General features: G+C 36.1%; 1 protein-coding gene across 1 annotated transcript in view; it reads left to right on the forward strand.

Annotated features, from left to right (window-relative positions):
• CSGALNACT1 (chondroitin sulfate N-acetylgalactosaminyltransferase 1) overlaps nt 1–18943 on the forward strand; it is a 111721-nt gene that overhangs the window by 51874 nt on the left and 40904 nt on the right. The gene's annotated exons all lie outside the window — the stretch shown is intronic.

Here is an 18943-nt window from a genome sequence, read left to right on the forward strand (position 1 = left end):
TAGCCCACATATTGGCCTTCAAAAAAGAAGGAACTTGAATAAAAGTATATGTTATGTTGTTCTTTTTCATAACTCCATAACTTCTGATAACTCCATTTGGAGTTTTCTTGGCAAAGATACTGGAGTGATTTGCATTCTCCACATCGTTTTACTGATATGAAAACTGAGGCAGACAGGATTAAATGATATCCCCAAGGACATCACAGCTAGGACATGTCTGAGGTTATATTCTTGACTCCAGGCCTGGGCACTCTACTGCATTATTGAGTTGCCAAGTATGATATGTAATAAATAACAAAAGTTCATGAGTTTTGGTTATATTAGGATTGTAGGTTTAGGGCTAAAAGGCACCATAGAGACCAAACTAGTCAATCCTCTTTATTAGAGATAAACAGTAATGTTGGAATCCTTACTAACTGCTAAGTAATTAGAGTTGATCTAATCTTACAAGAAGATGTTTTGGCCAGAACTTGAAACAAGGTACTAAGTAGAACTAATCAAGACAAGGCTTGTGTTCCCACCTTTACTCATTGGAGTTCAATGAGTTCATACCTCCCTTGAAGCTCTTTGGACCAGAGAGCACTATGGGAGAAAACCCATAATCCCTCTCTCTGGAAGGAGCATAAATAGGCCAATGGGCCAGTCGAAGAGGTTCTGGAGAGGAAGACGCTACAAGTCGAGATTTCACCGGAATGACATGAAGACTGGAGCTGGCTGGAGGCTGAAGAAAGCAGAGGCAGAGGCTGAAGGACCAGACCTTTGGATTTAAAGACATTTGGAGAGAGCTCTTGGAACCAAGCAGAGAGATAGGCCTCTAAGCTAACCGGGCTATATTGGAAATAATAAAAGATCTGAACTTTTATCACCTGGCTGCGTTTTTGAGAAGAAAAAGATCACAACATTTTAAATGTGGTGAGCTTTTTCTTCTTAAAACGCAGCCAGGTGATAAAAGTTCAGATCTTTTATTATTTCCAATATAGCCCGGTTAGCTTAGAGGCCTATCTCTCTGCTTGGTTCCAAGAGCTCCCTCCGAATGTCACCAAATCCAAAGGTCTGGTCCTTCAGCCTCTGCCTCTGCTTTCTTCTACCTCCAGCCAGCTCTACTCTTCATGTCATTCCGGCAAATTCTCGACTTGTAGCGTCTTCATTCTCCAGAACCTCTTCGACTGGCCCATTGGCCTATTTATGCTCCTTCCAGAGAGAGGGATTATGGGTTTTCTCCCATAGTGCTCTCTGGTCCAAAGAGCTTCAAGGGAGGTATGAACTCATTGAACTCCAATGAGTAAAGGTGTGAACACAAGCCTTGTCTTGATTAGTTCTACTTAGTACCTTGTTTCAAGTTCTGGCCAAAACATCTTCTTGTAAGATTAGATCAACTCTAATTACTTAGCAGTTAGTAAGGATTCCAACACAGTAATTCATCTAATGTCATATAGACAATAAGTTAAGTAGCCAAAGCAGAATTTGAATACAGTTCTTCTGAGTGCACAGTAAGAGCTCTTTCATTTGTCTGTAAGGAATTATAAATCACTGAGATATGGTGCTGGTTCTGGAAGGAAGGAAACAAGCATTTATTAAGCACCTCTTCTGTGGCAGGCATTTTACAAATATTATTTCATTTGATCCTAATAAGAACCCTGGGAGATAGTCATTGTTATTATCCCCATTTTACAGTTGAGGAAACTGAGGCAGATGGACATTAAGGAACTTGCCTAAGAGGCACAATTAATAAATAATTGAATTTAAATTTAAACTCAGATTTTCCTGATTCCAAGACTAGTCCACCACTGCCTCTAGCTTTCTCTGCCCAAAGGCCTTTGAAGGATCTAATTAAGTGATAGGGAATATTGCTTTAGTAGTTTTATCTAAGTTCTTGGGAATAATAATTAACAATAAAAATTATATAATGATAGCATATTCATTAATCATAATAATTATGTAAAATAATAATAATAATAACAGGGCAGCTAAATGGCATGGTAAATAAAGCACTAGACCTGATGTCAGAAAGACTCTTCTTCCTGAGTTTAAACCTAGTCTCAGATACTTTTTAACTGTGTGATCTTGGGCAAGTCACCTTATTTGTCTCAGTTTCTCCATTTTTAAAATGAGCTGGAGAAAGAAATGGCAAACCTCTCCACTATCTTTGCCAAGAAAATCCAAATGGCATTACAGAGAGCCAGACATGACTGAAAATGAGCAACAATTTATAGAGTGATTTAAGGCTTGCAAATATCGCACCAGTGATTCTCACAACAACGGTGGAAGGTAGGTATTGTTTTTATCCTAATTTTACAGATGAGGAAACTGAGGCAGATGGAGGTGAAGGTCACATAGACAGGAATTGTCTCAGGCTGTGTTTCAACTTAGATCTTCCTGACTCCAAGTGCAACTTTCTATCCACTGAACTATCTTAGTTGCTTCTACAAGTATATTCAGCCTTGACTTAGAATAAAGTAGAAGAGGCAGAAATTTGAAGTAGGTGGTAAAGTTAGGAGAATGTAAGATTTGGCATCCAAAGATCTGTATTCAAATCTTGGCTCTTTTTTTTTTTTTTTTTTTTTTTAGCAAGGCGACATGTTCTTCACTTTTCTCAGGCTTTAATTTCCTTATCCATAAAGGGAGAGGGTTCGACTAATGTCTAAAATTTTCTTCTAGATATAAATTAGCTACAAGCTAGCACTTTTAGAAATAATATTTTAAGGTTTACAAAATGCTTTCTGACAACCAAAATCCTTTGCTTGATCCTCACAACAATCCTGTAAGGTAAATCCTGTTATTTAACCCCATTTTACAGATAAAGAAATTGAGACATATAGGTTGAGTGACTTGATCACATAGATAAGTGTCTCAGGCAAAATTTGATTTCAGATCTTTTTGACTTAAGTCCTTCTATAGCCTAGTAGGAGCCTGTAAATGTCTGTGATAAGTTCAAGTCACACAGATAAGCTAAATTTGATGTAAGAGAAACACCACCTGTGATTGCTAAAAAGCTATCAGTAATACTTGAAAGATTAAAAAAAAGATGTGGGGAAATACTGTAGAAGGAAGACAAATGTTTCATTCAGCAAGACTTAAATTATAGGCAAAATTATCAAGTTCATCATTATTTTATTTTTTATTCTGATCTTAAACAAAGACCAAGTAAATATGAGTATTTCTGTATATAAAGTAGAACACAAAAAGGGATTGTTCATGAAACTGAGTCTCTTTTATAATTAGATTGCTTTTCCTTTTAATGATATAAGAAATTTCTCATATAACTTTCAGAGCTGTCCTGTTTGTTTTCCTTCTCATACTCCATTTCTTTCTTCCATGCATTTTCAAAAAATTCTTCATTGTTCTCTTTTTTTCTTTTTTTTTTCCTTCTTATTTTGTAGAAGGAGGGGGAACAACCCTGTCGCTATTCCCTTCCCCACCTATCCCTTTACAAAAAAGAAAGAAAAAGAAAACTGTCATAACAAATATACACAATCAAACAAAACTAAGTCCCACATTACCTGTATAAATATGTGTATACATACCCATATAAATGGATGCATCTTGAGTCTATCACCTCTCAGTAAGTAGATGGGTAATATGTTTTATTATTAGTCTTCTGGAATCATGACTGCCATTTTATTGAACAAATTTGTAATTCTCCCTGCCCTTCACTTCCTAACCTGTATAAAAAATAAGTTAGACTGATAAATCAAAGGTATGTTGAGTTTGCAGTCTACCTAGATTTTTAGCAAAATATTTGGTAAACTCATGCTGTTCTTTGTAGTCTGGTGGCCAACATCAATACTTAACTGAAATCGCTCTCTTCACTTACCTATGTTCTCTTGATTGTCAAATGTAAAAACCTTTTCTCAATTCCCATCTTTCTAGACCTTTGGTGTTACTGTTTTATACTTCTAGATACCCTCTCTGTGTTTTCCTCATTCCTGTCTGACCTTTACTTCTCCATTTTTTCCCCTGGATCATCATCCGTATCACATCCCCTAATAGTAGATCAAGGCTCAAACTTGTTCACTTTTTCTCTTAAACTGTGTAGCCCAGAACTATACAGAATCCTCCAGATAAGGAGGATTTTGTATCTTTCTTTAATGCATCCCAACATCCCATTAGCTATTTTGGCCACCATATCACACTACTTGCAATATCAAACTCAAAATCAGGTCTCTTGCCTGTAAGCGAGGTATTTTTCTCCAGTCCATTAAAAATCCTTCTTTAATGGAGTTCTGTAGCTATCAGTGTTAATCAGGCTTGCATCTAGACAAGAGCAAATTGCCACAGAGCTAGCAAACAAACTTTGGGCAATTGTCCTGTTTCTGTAACAGACCCTAAAGCTTTTGGGGGATGAGTCCTCATAAGTGCTTGCCATGCCCATCTCAAACCTGCCTTGTAGCAAAAAGTAGAATGAGGACATAAATGTAGCCACCAAGGAGGAACACTGAGTAGCAAAAATCAATGAAGCATAAATGGTCTGTGTGTGCCTCATTGATTTTTTTCCCCTGCTCCCTGAATTGTTAGGTTGGTCACCAATGGTCTCTTCATTTACTTTCTTTTCTTTGCTCTCTCTCTGAATCTGCTGGCTGTCCTTCCTCTGTGATGCTACTTTCAGAAGCATTTTCTAGCATAATTCATTAGCTGGGGCTACCTTTGTCTTTAGAAAAACAAGCCGGGCACTCCCAAAGTGCAGGGTACCACATTTGAAGAAGGCAGTCTATTGTGCTGATCACTAGATTGGGAGCTAGGAAACTTGGGTTCAAATATTAGCTATGCAATATACTAGTGGTTCTCAAAGTGTGAGCCAGAAAATCCTAGGAGTCTCTGAAACCCTTTTAGAGGAGCTACAAATTTAAAGTTAGCTGTTATTTTTAATATGGTAAATATCTATAAATATAACCTACATAAACACAAACTCTTTGGACAGAGACTCAATAATTTTTTAATAATAAAAAGATACTGAGAACAAAAGTGGGAGAACTACTGCAATATGCTACCTTTGTTTTCCTTGGTCCTCAGAGTACCTATTTGCTCTTTTATCTTCTCTGAATTTTTTTTTAATATATTAGCCTAGGTGACTACTAAAATCCCTTCCAACTCAAAAAATCTTATGGTCACAAATGGTTTGGATGCTCTGAAATATTTGGGATTGCTTTTTGACTCCTTAGTAGGAAAGACACTATAATTAATGTAGTGATCTGGGTTAATTGCAGATAAATTCACATATAGAAGTTATATTTATTTAAACCAGGCACTTTGTCCATGATTTCATTACCCTCCTTTTCTTACAATATCTCATCTCTGTCCACACATGAAAGTGCTAGCAAGGACCAACCTAGAATATAAGAGTGGTTGTGGGTGGGGAGTGTGCAGGGGGTAAATGAAGCAGAAATCACTGCTTTCATTTCACGGGAAGATCCGACAACTTTCTCCCCCAATGGTATGAGTTTTCTTTAAAGACAGGTGAAAATCATATGGCATATGCTGTCTTGGGTATTATATTCTTTGTCTCTTTCTCTCCCTTCTTTCCTTCCATTTTCCAATTCTAGCTTTGAGAGCAGTAATCTAAACAACACTTATCATTCTTAGAATTGCCTTAGAACAACATTATCGTTCTTAGAAAGAACATGTCAGATCAACCTAATTGACCTGTTCACTTATATGCATTGTGGCTCAAGTCATCCTTCTTTATGACTTTTCTGTTCCTACTGGCTATACTTCACACACACACACACACACACACACACACACACACACACACACAGACATACGTCTCTTTATCTGTTTATATACATCTGTCAATATATAAACACATACACATATACATATCTATATGTCCCCTATTTGGATGTAAGTATGACTCTCAGTCTCTCCCTCCCTTTTCTCCTTCTTCCTCCTCCTCCTTCTTCCATCTCCTCCTCTTTTCTCTTTCTCCTCCTCCTCCTCTGACCCACCATTGTTTTGGATAAAATGAAATGATATTTGTAAAACACTTTGCAAACTTTAAAGCAATATATAAAGGCTGGTTATTTATTATTATTATTATTATTATTATTATTATTGTCATGATTATCTAGAGGAAAGCAACCAGATTGTGAGAAAGAGCTTAAAACCATACTGTGCACGGTTCAACTGAAAGAACTGAGATTTTAGCCAGGAGAAAAAGCTTAGGAGAATGCCAGAGCCATAAAATCTTTCAGGTTTTAAGATTAATCCAATCTAAGAGATACTAAAATTTGAAAAGTAGATTTTTAAAAATTTCTTTCTTTCTTTTTATAGCTTTTAATTTTCCAAATATATACATAGTTTTCAACTTTCCCCCTTGCAAAACTTTGTTACAATTTTTCTCCCTCCCTTTTTCCCATTCCCTCCCCTAGACAGAAAGTAATCCAATATATGTTAAACATGTGCAATTCTTCTATACATATTTCCACAATTATCATGCTGCACAAGAAAAATCAGTCAAAAAGAAAAAAATGAGAAAGAAAAGAAAAAGAAAGCAAACAACAACAAAAAAAGGTGCAAATGCTATGTTGTGATCCACATTCAGTCCCCATAGTTCTCCTTCTGGATGCAAATAGCTTTCTCCCCATCACAAGTCTATTGGATTTGACCTGAATCACCTTATTGTTGAAAAGTATCATGTCCATCAGAGTTTATTATCACATAATCTTGTTGCTGTGTACAATGTTCTCTTGGTTCTACTCATTTCATTCAGCATCAGTTCATGTAAGTCTTTCCAGGCCTTTCTGAAATCATCCTGTTGATCGTTTCTTATAGAATAATAATATTCTATAATATTCACATGCCACAATTTACTCAACCATTCTCCAATTGACAAGCATCCACTCAGTTTCTAGTTCCTTGCTATTACAAAAAGGGCTGCCACAAACATTTTTGTACATGTGGATGCTTTTCTCTTTTTTATAATCTCTTTGTGATATAGGTGCAATAGAGACACTGCTGGATCAAAGGGCACGCGCACTTTGGTAGCCCTTTGGGCATAGTTCCATACTGCTCTCTAGAATGATTGAATCAGTTCACAGTTTCACCCACAATGTATTAGTGTCCCAGTTTTCCCACATTCCATCCAATATTTATTTTTTAAATTTATTTATCTTTTTAAAATTTATTTTTATTAAAGTTTTTTTATTTTTAAAACATATGCATAAATAATTTTTAACTTTCATCCTTGTAAAACTTTGTGTTGCATTTTTCCCTCCTTTCTCCTTACCCCACCTCAGACAGGAGATAATCCAATATATGCCAAACTGGTATCTCTGGATTTATCAAACACTAAATTACTATAGTTATTGATTTATTGTGTCTTGTGAACCTAATCTATTCCACTGATCAACTATTCTATTTCTTAGCCAATACCAAAACCCTCAAATAGTTTCGATGACCACTGCTTTATAATATTAGTTTTGTCTGGCAGGCTACCTTTATTTCCATTTTTTTCATTAATTCCCTTGAAATTCTGGACCTTTTGTTCTTCCAAATGAACTTTGTTATTATATTTCTAGCTTTGTAAAGTAATTTCTTGACAGTTTGATTGGTATGGCACTGAATAAGTAGTTTAATTTGGATAGAATTTTCATTTTTATTATATTAGATTGGCTACCTATGAGCATTTGATAATCCTCCAGTTGTTTAGATCTAACTTTGTGTGGGATGCGTTTTGTAATTGTGTTCATATAGTTCTTGATTTTGCCTTGGCAGGTAGACTCCCAAATATTTTATATTATCTACATTTATTTTAAATGGGATTCTCTTTGTATTTCTTGCTGCTGGACTTTGTTGGTAACATATAGAAATTCTGATGATTATGTGGATTTATGTTGTATCTGTAACTTTGCTAAAATTGTTATTTGTTTCTAGTAGTTTTTTAGTTGATTCTCTAAGTATATCATTATATCATCTGCAAAGAGTGATAATCTTGCTTCCTTGTTATCTACTCTAATTCCTTTTTTTTTTCTTCTCATTGCTAAAGCTAACATTTCTAATACAATATTGAATAATAATGGTGATAGTGGGCAACCATGTTTCACCCCTGATTTTATTAGCAATGGTGCTAGTTTATTCCCATTACATATGATATTGGCTGATGATTTTTAAAAGATGCTACTGATTATTTTAAGGAAAACGTCATTTATTCCTATGGTCTCTAGTAGGAATGGGTGTTGGATTTTGCCAAGTGCCTTTTCTGCTTCTATTGAGACCATTATACAATTTCTGTTAGTTTACTTATTGATACAGTCAATTATGCTAATAGTTTTCCTAATATTGAACCAGCCCTGCATTTTTCTGTTATATATCCTACTTGGTCATGGTGTATTATTTTGGTGACAAAGAAATAGATTTTTAAGTTCTGAATCAAGGGAGGAACTTCTCAGTAATCTATCATTTAGCAATTGTAGAGAGTTCATTGGATGTTTTCAGGAGCTGAATGGTCACCTGTTGGACTGTCCTGGAGGACATTGAGTCATCAGGCAGGCTAGGTGTAAAACAATGTCATCTCTAAGGTCCTTATTACCTTGCAAACACTGTAATAAATACAAATTAAGTAACCTCTAACACCATGTACTCCAATTCAGTATAGCCCATGTTTCTTCATTTCTTGGAAATGAAGAGAATGGACGGTAACTCAGCTTTTCTAGCCACTGAGTCAGATTTACAGTGACAGGAGTGACTAACAACCTATCCTTCCTTGTTAACCTTCCCCAATTTTTCTCTCCCAAATCTCTAGATAATTCTGCAGAATCTTTCCAAGGAGGGTCGGAAGAAAGAATAAACATAATCTGTTCAGGAAAGTGCTTTGTAAATAGTAAAATGTTGTTGAAATATGGAATAACATTAGTCTCTTTTTTTAAAATCAAAATTTATTTTATTTTATTGAAGATCCACCCTCTCTCCCTTTTAAATTCCCTTACCTTTTAATAGCTATCTAAACTTAGTTGGGGATCTATAGTTCTTATTCTGGGATCTGTTTAGGACAATAGATAAATTTAAGGAGATCCATGAGTTTGGATGAGGAAAAACACAGCCTGATTTTCTTTTTTAAAAAACTTATTTCTCTGCCCTTCTCTTCTCCCCTTAGAGATAAGAAACACAAAATTTCTATTAAAATATGCACAAACAAAACAATTTTTTGTATTGACTCTGTCCAAAAAAATTATTATTTTCTCTGTGCTGTGAGTCTTTGACCTCTCTGTCAGGAGGTTGTTTTAGTGTGCTAGGCTATTTGCAAATATTTTTTATGTTATTTACATAGTTGAGCAGCTGAGTGCCATGGTGGATAGAGTGTTAGGTCTGAAGGCAGGTAGACTTCTTTTCATGAGTTCAAATTTGAACAGTATCTCTGCTAAGAAAATCCCAAATGGAGTCACAAAGAATCAAACACAAGTGAAATAACTCAACAACAACATTTAGATAGTTATGTATTGTCTCCACTGGTAGATTACAAGGTCTTTGGAGGAAGTGCATGGTACGTACTAGTAACTTTAAAAATGTTATTTGATTGATTGATTGCCTCAGAGAGTAGCTAGGAAATTCCTAATGAGCTTCTACTTCTGGTTTCTGTGCTAACTGCCAATGTTTCTAGCTCAGGTAAACAGAACTGTTTTTTACATAGAAATCTCTGGGGCAACAATGACTTTTGCTACTGTGCCATTGATGGGCCATTGGTACTTTGGTTAAATTATTTTGTCATATATAGACATTAAAATGAAAAATAAAGACTTGGCTTCTGGATAGGAAGTATATCAACTTGAAGCTGATTATAACTGACTTTATAGCATTTGATAAAGTTCAAGCTTTGCACAGTCCATTATTTAACACCCAAATCATGTTTCCTGTAAATCAACAAATACTATATTCCCTTTATTCTATAAATATTCCATATTTGTTTCCCTCAGAAATTTTCCCTGATAAAAAGAATCTTAGCTCTGGCACACTGCAAAGCCCTGCATTCCATCTCCTGGGCTAATTATCTTAAAACTCCACTTGGATTATGTCACTTTTCCTCATTTTTAGTTTTCCAATCATGACACCCAATTGATTATTGATTTTTTCCTCCACAACAGATCTAGAATATTACTCCTTTTTTCATCCTAACATGACCATTCTCTAATTCATCCTCTTCACAGCTATGAAAATAATCTTCCTAAAAGCACTGGTCTGACCATACCGTACACTGGCTTAAGGATCTTCAATGACTCCCTATGACATTTTAAAGCTCTTCACAATATAATTCTGGTCTCTGTCCTTTTCCATATTTATCTCATGCATCCTTTATTTCAACCAAATGACTCACGATTTTTCAAACTTGGTATTCTATCTCCAGCCCTTTTCCAGAATGTTTCCCTATGCTTGGAAAGCATTTCTCCCTTACCTCTATCTGTTATAATCCCTGGCTTTTTTCAGGAATCAGCTCACATATTAAATTTTATTGGAACCCTTTCTTGATTCCTTTAACTATTAATATTCTCTCTTCCTATCATAACACAGAAATAAGTGTATATATTCTGATACTTTTATGTGGATATATTTTATATACGTATATTTATCTATAAATGTATCAATTTATATATGTGTGAAGGCAGATTCTATTTTTTGTGTTGTCATTTCCTCAGCACTTGGCATTGGTACATACCCTTAATAAATGCTTATTTGGGTTAGTTTGGATTCAGTGGCTTTCCTCTGTTAACTGGATCAAGTCCAAATCCCTTAGTTCCTATTCAAGATGCTATACAATCTGGCTAATGGTTCGTCTTTCCTTCTTTAGCCCTTTTTTCAGATGAGGAAACTGAGGCAAGCAGGATTAAGTGACTTGTCCAGGGTCACACAGCTAGTAAGTGTCTGAGGCCAGACATTTTAAATTCTATCTTGAATTCCAAACTCTAGTTCTAAACTAGATTCCAAACTTGAAACTGTCAGACTCATTCTCATCTCCATTTAATTCATTTTCAAAAAATGAATGCCTACTGTGTGCAAAGTTGTATCCTAGACACTAAGGAGAATACAAAGATAGATAAGACACACAAAACAAATTGCAGAGAATGTACAATGTGAATTAATAGAGAGGAAGAAGAGTATGCTTCTAGACTAGGGGGTATCTTTCTAAACTTTTATATCAGGGATTCCAAGCTTGGGGTCCATAGGTCTTCCCCCTAATACCATGAATCTATGGATATATTTCAGGGAGTCTGTGAACTTGGATAGGAAAAAAAATTATCTCTTCAGTCTCACTAAATTCTAATGGAAACTTAGCATTTCTTTCAATTATTTAAAAATGCTACTCTGAGAATAGGTAGATAGACTGCAATAGACTATCATAGGGGTCCACAAAATAGGTTTAGGAACCCATGCCCTATGTGCAGCCTCAACTACAACCTTACTGATGTGCCTGCTTTAGGGAGTATTTTAAGAAAAATCCCGCTCTTGCATTGTTGTTAACCCTTTTTTCATCCCTAGGCCCCAGAGTGCCTGATTCTCTGCTTAGCTAAGTGCTATTTGTTTTTAAAGTCCTTCCCCTTCAAGGGAGCCTTTTCTGCCGGCCCTGGCTGATGGCACTGTCCCACTTTTGTATCTCTGTCATACTCACTGTCTATACCACTCATTTAATCCTATATATATCAGCTGGGTGGTACTGTGATTAGAATTCCAGGCCTGGAGTCAGGAAGACTGCTCTTCCTGAATTCAGATCTGGCCTCAGACTCTTACTAGCTGTGTGAGCCTGGGCAAGTCACTTCATCCTGCTTGCCTCAGTTTCCTCATCTGTAGAAGGAGCTGAAGAAGGAAATGATATTTTGCCAAGAAAACTCCAAATGAGGTCACGAGAAGTTGAACACAAAAAAGGCTAAACAACAAATATGCATGTGCATGTATGTGTGTATATATATATGTGTGTGTATATGTGTAAATATATATATATATATAAATATATGTATCACAATATATACACTCTATGCTAGGCCATTATTTTAATTTTTGCATGTGTTTGACTTTTGAACTAGATGATCTCTAAAATCTCTTCCAGCTCTACTCTCTGTAGAATCTTTACTATATTAATATCAATATAGGTTACCATATTGCACATTGCATAGGTTGGTTATGAATTAAATAATTTATTTACTTAAAATTAAAGTTAAAAATTAAAAGTTGTTAAATTAATTAAAACTAGATAAGCTCTAAGCAAAATTAAAGCTTTAAAGTTAAACTTAATTAAATTAATTGAAATTACATGAGCTCTAAGCTTTTTCTCTCCAGCCATCTTTACTCTGGCTAAAATAATGCCCTACACATATATGAAAGGGATTTAGTTTATTGAATTAAATATCTTCTGAATATTTCCGAATGATAGTACCAATTGTGGACCACAGTTGGGTTTTATAAAATGCAAATACAAAGAGATTGTGGCTTATATTCAGATTAATATGTTAGACTGACTGGAACAATACTTGTGTATGCCCTGGGATTGAGCTCAAATTTATGTGTTGTTGGTGTTCAGAAATACTTATTGATGTCAGTGTCAATGCTTGTGAATGCTCCATCTTTGTGTATCGGTACTTCTTTGGTTTTACTTTTTGTTGGCGGGTTTATGTAATGTTCTTTGTCTCTTATGTTAGGTGGCAGATGGATAGACCTGAGTTCAAATCCAGCCTTAGATACCCTAGTTGTGTGACCTTGGACAAGTTACTTAATTTCTGCCTGCCTTAGTTTTCTCATCTGTAAAATGGGGATAATAAGAACATCTATCTCTTAAACTTGTTGTGAAGATAAAATCACCTAAAAAATAACATTCATGGACACCTATATGGCACAGTGGATAGAGTGCTGGCTCTGAAGTCAGGAGGACCTGAGTTCAAATCTGGCCTCAGACACTTAATATTTCTTAGCTGTGACCCTGGGCAAGTCACTTAACCCTAATTGTCTCAGCAAAAAAAAAAAAAAAAAAAAAAAAAAAGGCTTGCACATTTTAAAGTGCTATTTAAATGATGACTATTTTTTTTAAAAATGTTTTTCTTCCTCATTCTGATGTCTGTCCCTTGTGGAAAACACAGAGCCTGTCAGTTCTGTATATCATGACTTTCATCTACATGGGAATGTAAATGTTGGTTGAATGTGAGCTTTGAACTTGGACCTCCTGATTGGTATCTTTTGGAGAGCACTAAATTGTGGTATATTTTTGTGGTCAAACTATCATGGCTTTTGTTTTAAGAATTACAGAAAATCCATTTTTGTGGTTAGCAGGCCTTGCCATTTACTTTCTCCCTTCCCAGGTGTTTATTCCAATTACTTCAGCAGAACTTTGTATTTCAATTCACTTTTATAGGCAATAAACCAAATTACCTTCCCTGCATTTGATTCTGATTTCCTTAGCGTTTATGCCATGTGATTAGGGAGAACCCAGACTTAGGGCATAGTTGGGCTGGTTTTTTTTTTAATTAAAAAAAATTTTTTTAAGTATGACTTCTTAGAATGATAGTGTTTTGTTGTTCAGTCATTTCAGTAGTATCTGACTCTTTTTGGCTCCTTTTGGAGTATTCTTGGCAGAGATATGGGAATTGATTTGCCATTTTCTTCTCCAGCTCATTTTACAGAGGAGGAAACTGAGGCAAACAGCATTAAATGACTTGTTCAGAGTCACACAGCTAGTGAGTGTATTATGCCAGATTTGCTTTTGGGAAATGAGTCTTTCTCACTCCAGACCTGACACGAGATCCCCTGGGCTATCTAGCTGCCCAAGGTGATAGTATTATGAGCAACAAACAAACAAAAAATGGAGTCTACAAGATGAATTATCAGCTAATTACATCTGCTATATTAATAATTTGTCTCTGTCCGGACACGGACTTAAAGAAAGCATTATTTTTCTGGGCCCTGATCTGTGCACCTGTAAGGCACAGACAAGAAAGAGTTTGTGGCTGCTGCTGGTGAGGAAGGATGCCTTCCCAGTGGATGTCAGGTTGTCAGCATCTTCTGGGCCACAGTGTTTATCATTATTTCATACCTTTTTTGAAGTGCTTTGGTTAACAAATCCCATAGGAAGTTCCATCTGTTTATCCAAGAACAAAAGTGGCAGAAAGTTTACTTTAAGAATATTATGTTTACAAAGGGGTCACCTCACCCCCTTTTGGCTGAGGAATAGATAGAAACAGTTTGTGATGGGATCTTATCTGAAACAAGGTTCATGAAACATGAGGCGATTAATCTTTTCTCAGGCAAATGAGAGCTTGTAGGACATACTGACCACTCGTGTAGAGGAAAGCTTTTCAGAAAGCAAAGTGGGATTTGGACTAAAACTCTGGATATCCCAAGGTTACAAGTCTTGCTGTTACCTAACCATGACTGTTTTTAGAGGAAAGGAGATAAGATTCCTTTGTGTCTGAACCACTGACCTAGAGACAATTTAATGTGAGAGAAACACCATGAGACCTGAAGTTAGAACACCTAAATTTGAATTCTGGTTCTGACACTTCCTACCCATATGACTGTGGCATTTACCATTTTGAGACTCATTTTCTTTATCTGTCAGATGAACTACCCTCCATCCCTCTAAGGGATCTTGTAAAAACATTGAAATCTATGAAAATCTATAAGAAAATTTATGTGGATATAAGTTACTATTAAGACCAAATTAAAACTATGATCTGGATACTGGATACAGCCATTGCATTTTGAATGGATTCCCTTCTGTTTCTTTGGGGATAGAATGTGCAGGAAGATCATTTTTTCAGTCTTCTCTCCATCATCAAAATCATTATCATCATCACCCATGCCCAAAATACTTATTAAGCACCTAATGGAGTGAGATAATTACTGTATATAGAATTAGAATCATTATAACCAATAACCCAAATTAACTTTCCTACACCTGATTTTTATTCCTAATGGTTTATACCCTGGGATCACAGGTGGAACCAGGAAATAGGACATGCCCTCCCAAACACTGATTTCTAACACATTTCCCCCCTCTGTTACCTCACGTATCTCTAGTGATTTCAAAAGGAAAGTTTTGAAATTCTCATACTGGCTCTCGAGTTAGGAAGACCTGTAGTCAACTGAAGCTCAGAGACCTGCTAGCTCTGTGAACCTGGGCAAGTTGCTTAACTGCTATCTACCTCAGTTTCTGCAATTGTAAAATGGTAATAAGAATAATAGCACCTCCTTCCCAGGTTATTGTGAAGATCAAATGAGATAATGTTTATAAAGTGCTTAGCACAGCACCTGGCATATTAGTAGGTGCTCTATAAATGCTAGCTAACATTATTATTATTATTAATTTTAATTATAATTTTCCTTAATTTAAAGAAAATTTCAAGCCTCAAATCAGGATATCTTCCCTATCTTTTTTTTGTATCCTGACAAGTTTAATTATGAGTTCATAGTTGGCAGGTTCATCAGAGATTGTCATGTCTAATCCAGGCCTCTGCAATATCCCAGATAACATAGCTTCTGTCTCTTTCATGAGGTCTTCCCTGACCTCTTTCTCTCAAATTTATCTCTCCCTTCTCAACTTTCTCATAGCACTTTGTCCAGAACTCTCTCCATATTTCTTATATTCTGCCACATATCATTATTATTTGTGGCCTCCATCTTAGTCAAAAGGAGAGAAAGCTTCTTTCCATTCCGATACCCCAATTTTAATTTATATGCTCTTTAAAAGTAGGCTCTGGGATGGCACAGTGGCTAGAGCACCAGCCCTGAAGTCAGGAGGCCCCGAGTTCAAATCTGATCTCGGATACTTAACACTTCCTAGATGTGTGACCTTGGGCAAGTCACTTAACCCCAGTTGCCTCCTCCCCCCCCCAAAAAAAAAAAAAAGTGGGATATGTGTCACGTATTACCTCTATACATCCAACACAAAGCCCAGTATCTTGAACACAATAGATACTGGATACATGTTTACTGAATTAAATGTGAACTCCTATGCAATTACGATTCTCATTTTTCTTGCCATTTTTAGTGCAGATAGAAACAGTCCTAGTGCATGTCACTAATATGATATCATTCTTTTATATTTATATTCTATGGATTTGTATTTACATAGATTGAAAGCACCCCCTTTTTTGTAATTGAACATCAACTGTGGCATCCCTGAAAATGTCTTTGAAGCAGCTCCAGTAGCAAAGAGAATGAGAATTCTGTGTATCTTATCCCGTTTCCACATAATTTTAATTCCCTATCTATTTAATAAAATTATAGTTAGGGTTATTAAGCAAGGTTCCTATTAACAATGATTAATGATGATTATTATTACTCTCATTATCATCATTCTCTTGTTTGATGGAGTTCAGAGAGAAATGACCCTGGCAAGGTATTATCTTGCTATTCTTTTATTTCCAATGTTCTAAACGGTATTGCTCAGGTGGATCAAATACCTGCATTTTGTGGTTTAATCTATTAGATTGTTATTTCATCCTCTGTGACCTCATTGAAAGCATCCTTAGTACAATTTTAGGAGCAAACAGGAATAACAAGGATGGTAAAATATTGTTAACTCCTCAGTTACCAATTCATATTTATCATCATCATCATCATCATCAATGAGCATTTTTAAACACCCATTATGTGCCAATCACTGTGCTAAGTTCTATGAAAAAAGGCAAGAACATGGCCCCTGATCTCAAGGATGTCACATGCTAGTTGCAGACAACATGAAAATAGCTCTTACACACAATTCATATAAAATTTAATTGGAGGATATCTCTGAGAAAAAGCTCCAGTGGAGAGAGATTGGACAGAGTGGGAGATGCTTCTTATAAAAGCTGAGATTTTGGCTGAGGTATGAAGAGAAGCCAGGTGGTGGGAGTGAGGGAATAATCAATGAAAAGGGGCAGAATCAGATGATGGAGTATTGTTTTCAAACAACAGCAAAAATAGCATAGTGTGTCTAAAACATAAAAGTTTAAGGAGGGTGTTAAACTATAACAATATTGGAAATATAGGAAGGGGTGGATTGTGAAGGGCTTTAAAAGCCTAAGAAAGGGATCTTAAAAGTAACAAGGAGTTACTGGAATTTATTGGATAGGCAGTAGCAGGTGACATAATCAGTTCTGTCCTTTAGAGAGAATCCCCTGGTAGCCAGGAACCCTTCTCCATCCTTATCATTGTACCAAAAAAGATCAATCCTAGCTGTGTAAACTCTGGAATGGCAGATGTAACTGCAATGGTAGGGGGGCACTTGCCTCTTCATCCGTAAGTTGTCTCCTAAGTATAAAGCACTCTGTTCATTCAACTGGGGAAAAGTAGAGATGAGTCAGGTACCTGTTCTAGAACATGCCCTTACTCAAAACTACATCCACAGCACCAAAAACATCCCCCAAAGGCATTATTACAATGATTTGAAACAAATTCCCAAGATGTACAATGAATGATTTAGAATAATTAGTAACTTTAAAAAATGCCTGTAAAAGCACTATTGCCAAAATGAGAATTTAAAGCTAGATGGGGAGGAGCCATGAACTATTCATTTTTATATTCTCAGTGCCAGACAGTGTTCTAAATATTGGGAATCCAAATACAAACAGAAATAAAGTCTCATTCTCATTTATATTCTAATGGGGGATGGGGAGATCACAAGGATTTAGGATGGGAGAGCTGTGGTGTGGTTGGGAGTGGCAAAGAAGGATTCCAGCACTGAGGCTTGATGGAGAAGGAACTCTGAAGAGTCTGAAGTGGAACTCAGAGAGGAATGTCAGATTGTATATATCTGACCTGGGAACTTTCCTTAAAATGGAGGCTTGTGTAGTTTCTTGCCACTGACTCCAACTAGAATACTTTCTCTCATCCATTATATTTGCCATGGAAGGATGCTTCAAGTCAGCTCAAGAGATGACCCAACAGAAAGCTATCTCTTTAGCCACTGAAATACCACAATCTCTTATTTTTGTCATAATGGGAAAAAACCAACAGATTTGATAGACAGCAGACTGAGTTTGAATCCCATCTTTACCACTTAGCTTTGCAGCAATAGGAAATTATTTCTCCTCTCTGAAAATCAGTTTCATTATCTGTAAAATGGAGGAAAGAAAATCAGACTTGGAAGAGATTCCTGCAAGATCCTTTGGTACAACCTGTAGATAAACAGGAGTCCCCTTATGGTATCCTGGTCAAGAGACCTTAAAGCTTCTACTTACAACATCTCTTGGGAAGGCAGGGATGGGGAGGGAGCTGAAAGCAGAACATTTCAGTTTGGGATGTTACTCATTTTCCTTATTTTGGGTCAAAAATGACTTAGTGTCTGCCCTCCGCCCATAGTTCTGCAAAATAAGGCTCATTCCTCTTCCAAATGACAATCCTTCAAATAGAAATGATTCTAGTAGGGCATCATTTCAGGTGACTTCATCATCGTGTTATCCCTCATCAGAATGTACTCTTGGTTGTCAGTGTTCCTTTTTAAATGTGGCATCTAAAATAGAGCATAACCTTTTAGAGGTGGCATCTAGAATACAGCTTCATATTTTAGATATAGTATGATTAGTGCAGAGTTAAGCAGGACCATTGCCTCTTTCATTCTGAACACTCTACTTCATTTACAGTAGTAGCCAAAGATCATATTAAGAGAGGAAGTGGTTCAGTGGAGAGAAGGCAAGCCTTGGAGTCAGGAAGAGCGGGTAAGACTTGCCTCTATCAAAATAGCTGTATAATCAAAGACAAATCTCTCAGTGTCCCTGGCAACTCTAAGTCTATAGGATTAAAAGAAGTTTTTGATGTATGTGGAGGGAGTTCCCATTACTAAAGAGGTTTGTTTACCTTGATAAATTCACATATCCAAATGAAAAACCCCCAAATAAATCATATTAGCCCTTTTGGTTTTACTACTATGTCATATCACTCACTTGTTCCATTAAATTTATAGCTCATTAAAAAAAAAAAAAAAAAAAAAAAACCCAGAACTGTTTCACATGGAAACCACGTATTATAGTTGGAAGAGTACTGGACTTGT

The sequence above is a fragment of the Antechinus flavipes genome, chromosome 2, assembly GCF_016432865.1.
Source record: "Antechinus flavipes isolate AdamAnt ecotype Samford, QLD, Australia chromosome 2, AdamAnt_v2, whole genome shotgun sequence".
Taxonomy (NCBI): domain Eukaryota; kingdom Metazoa; phylum Chordata; class Mammalia; order Dasyuromorphia; family Dasyuridae; genus Antechinus; species Antechinus flavipes.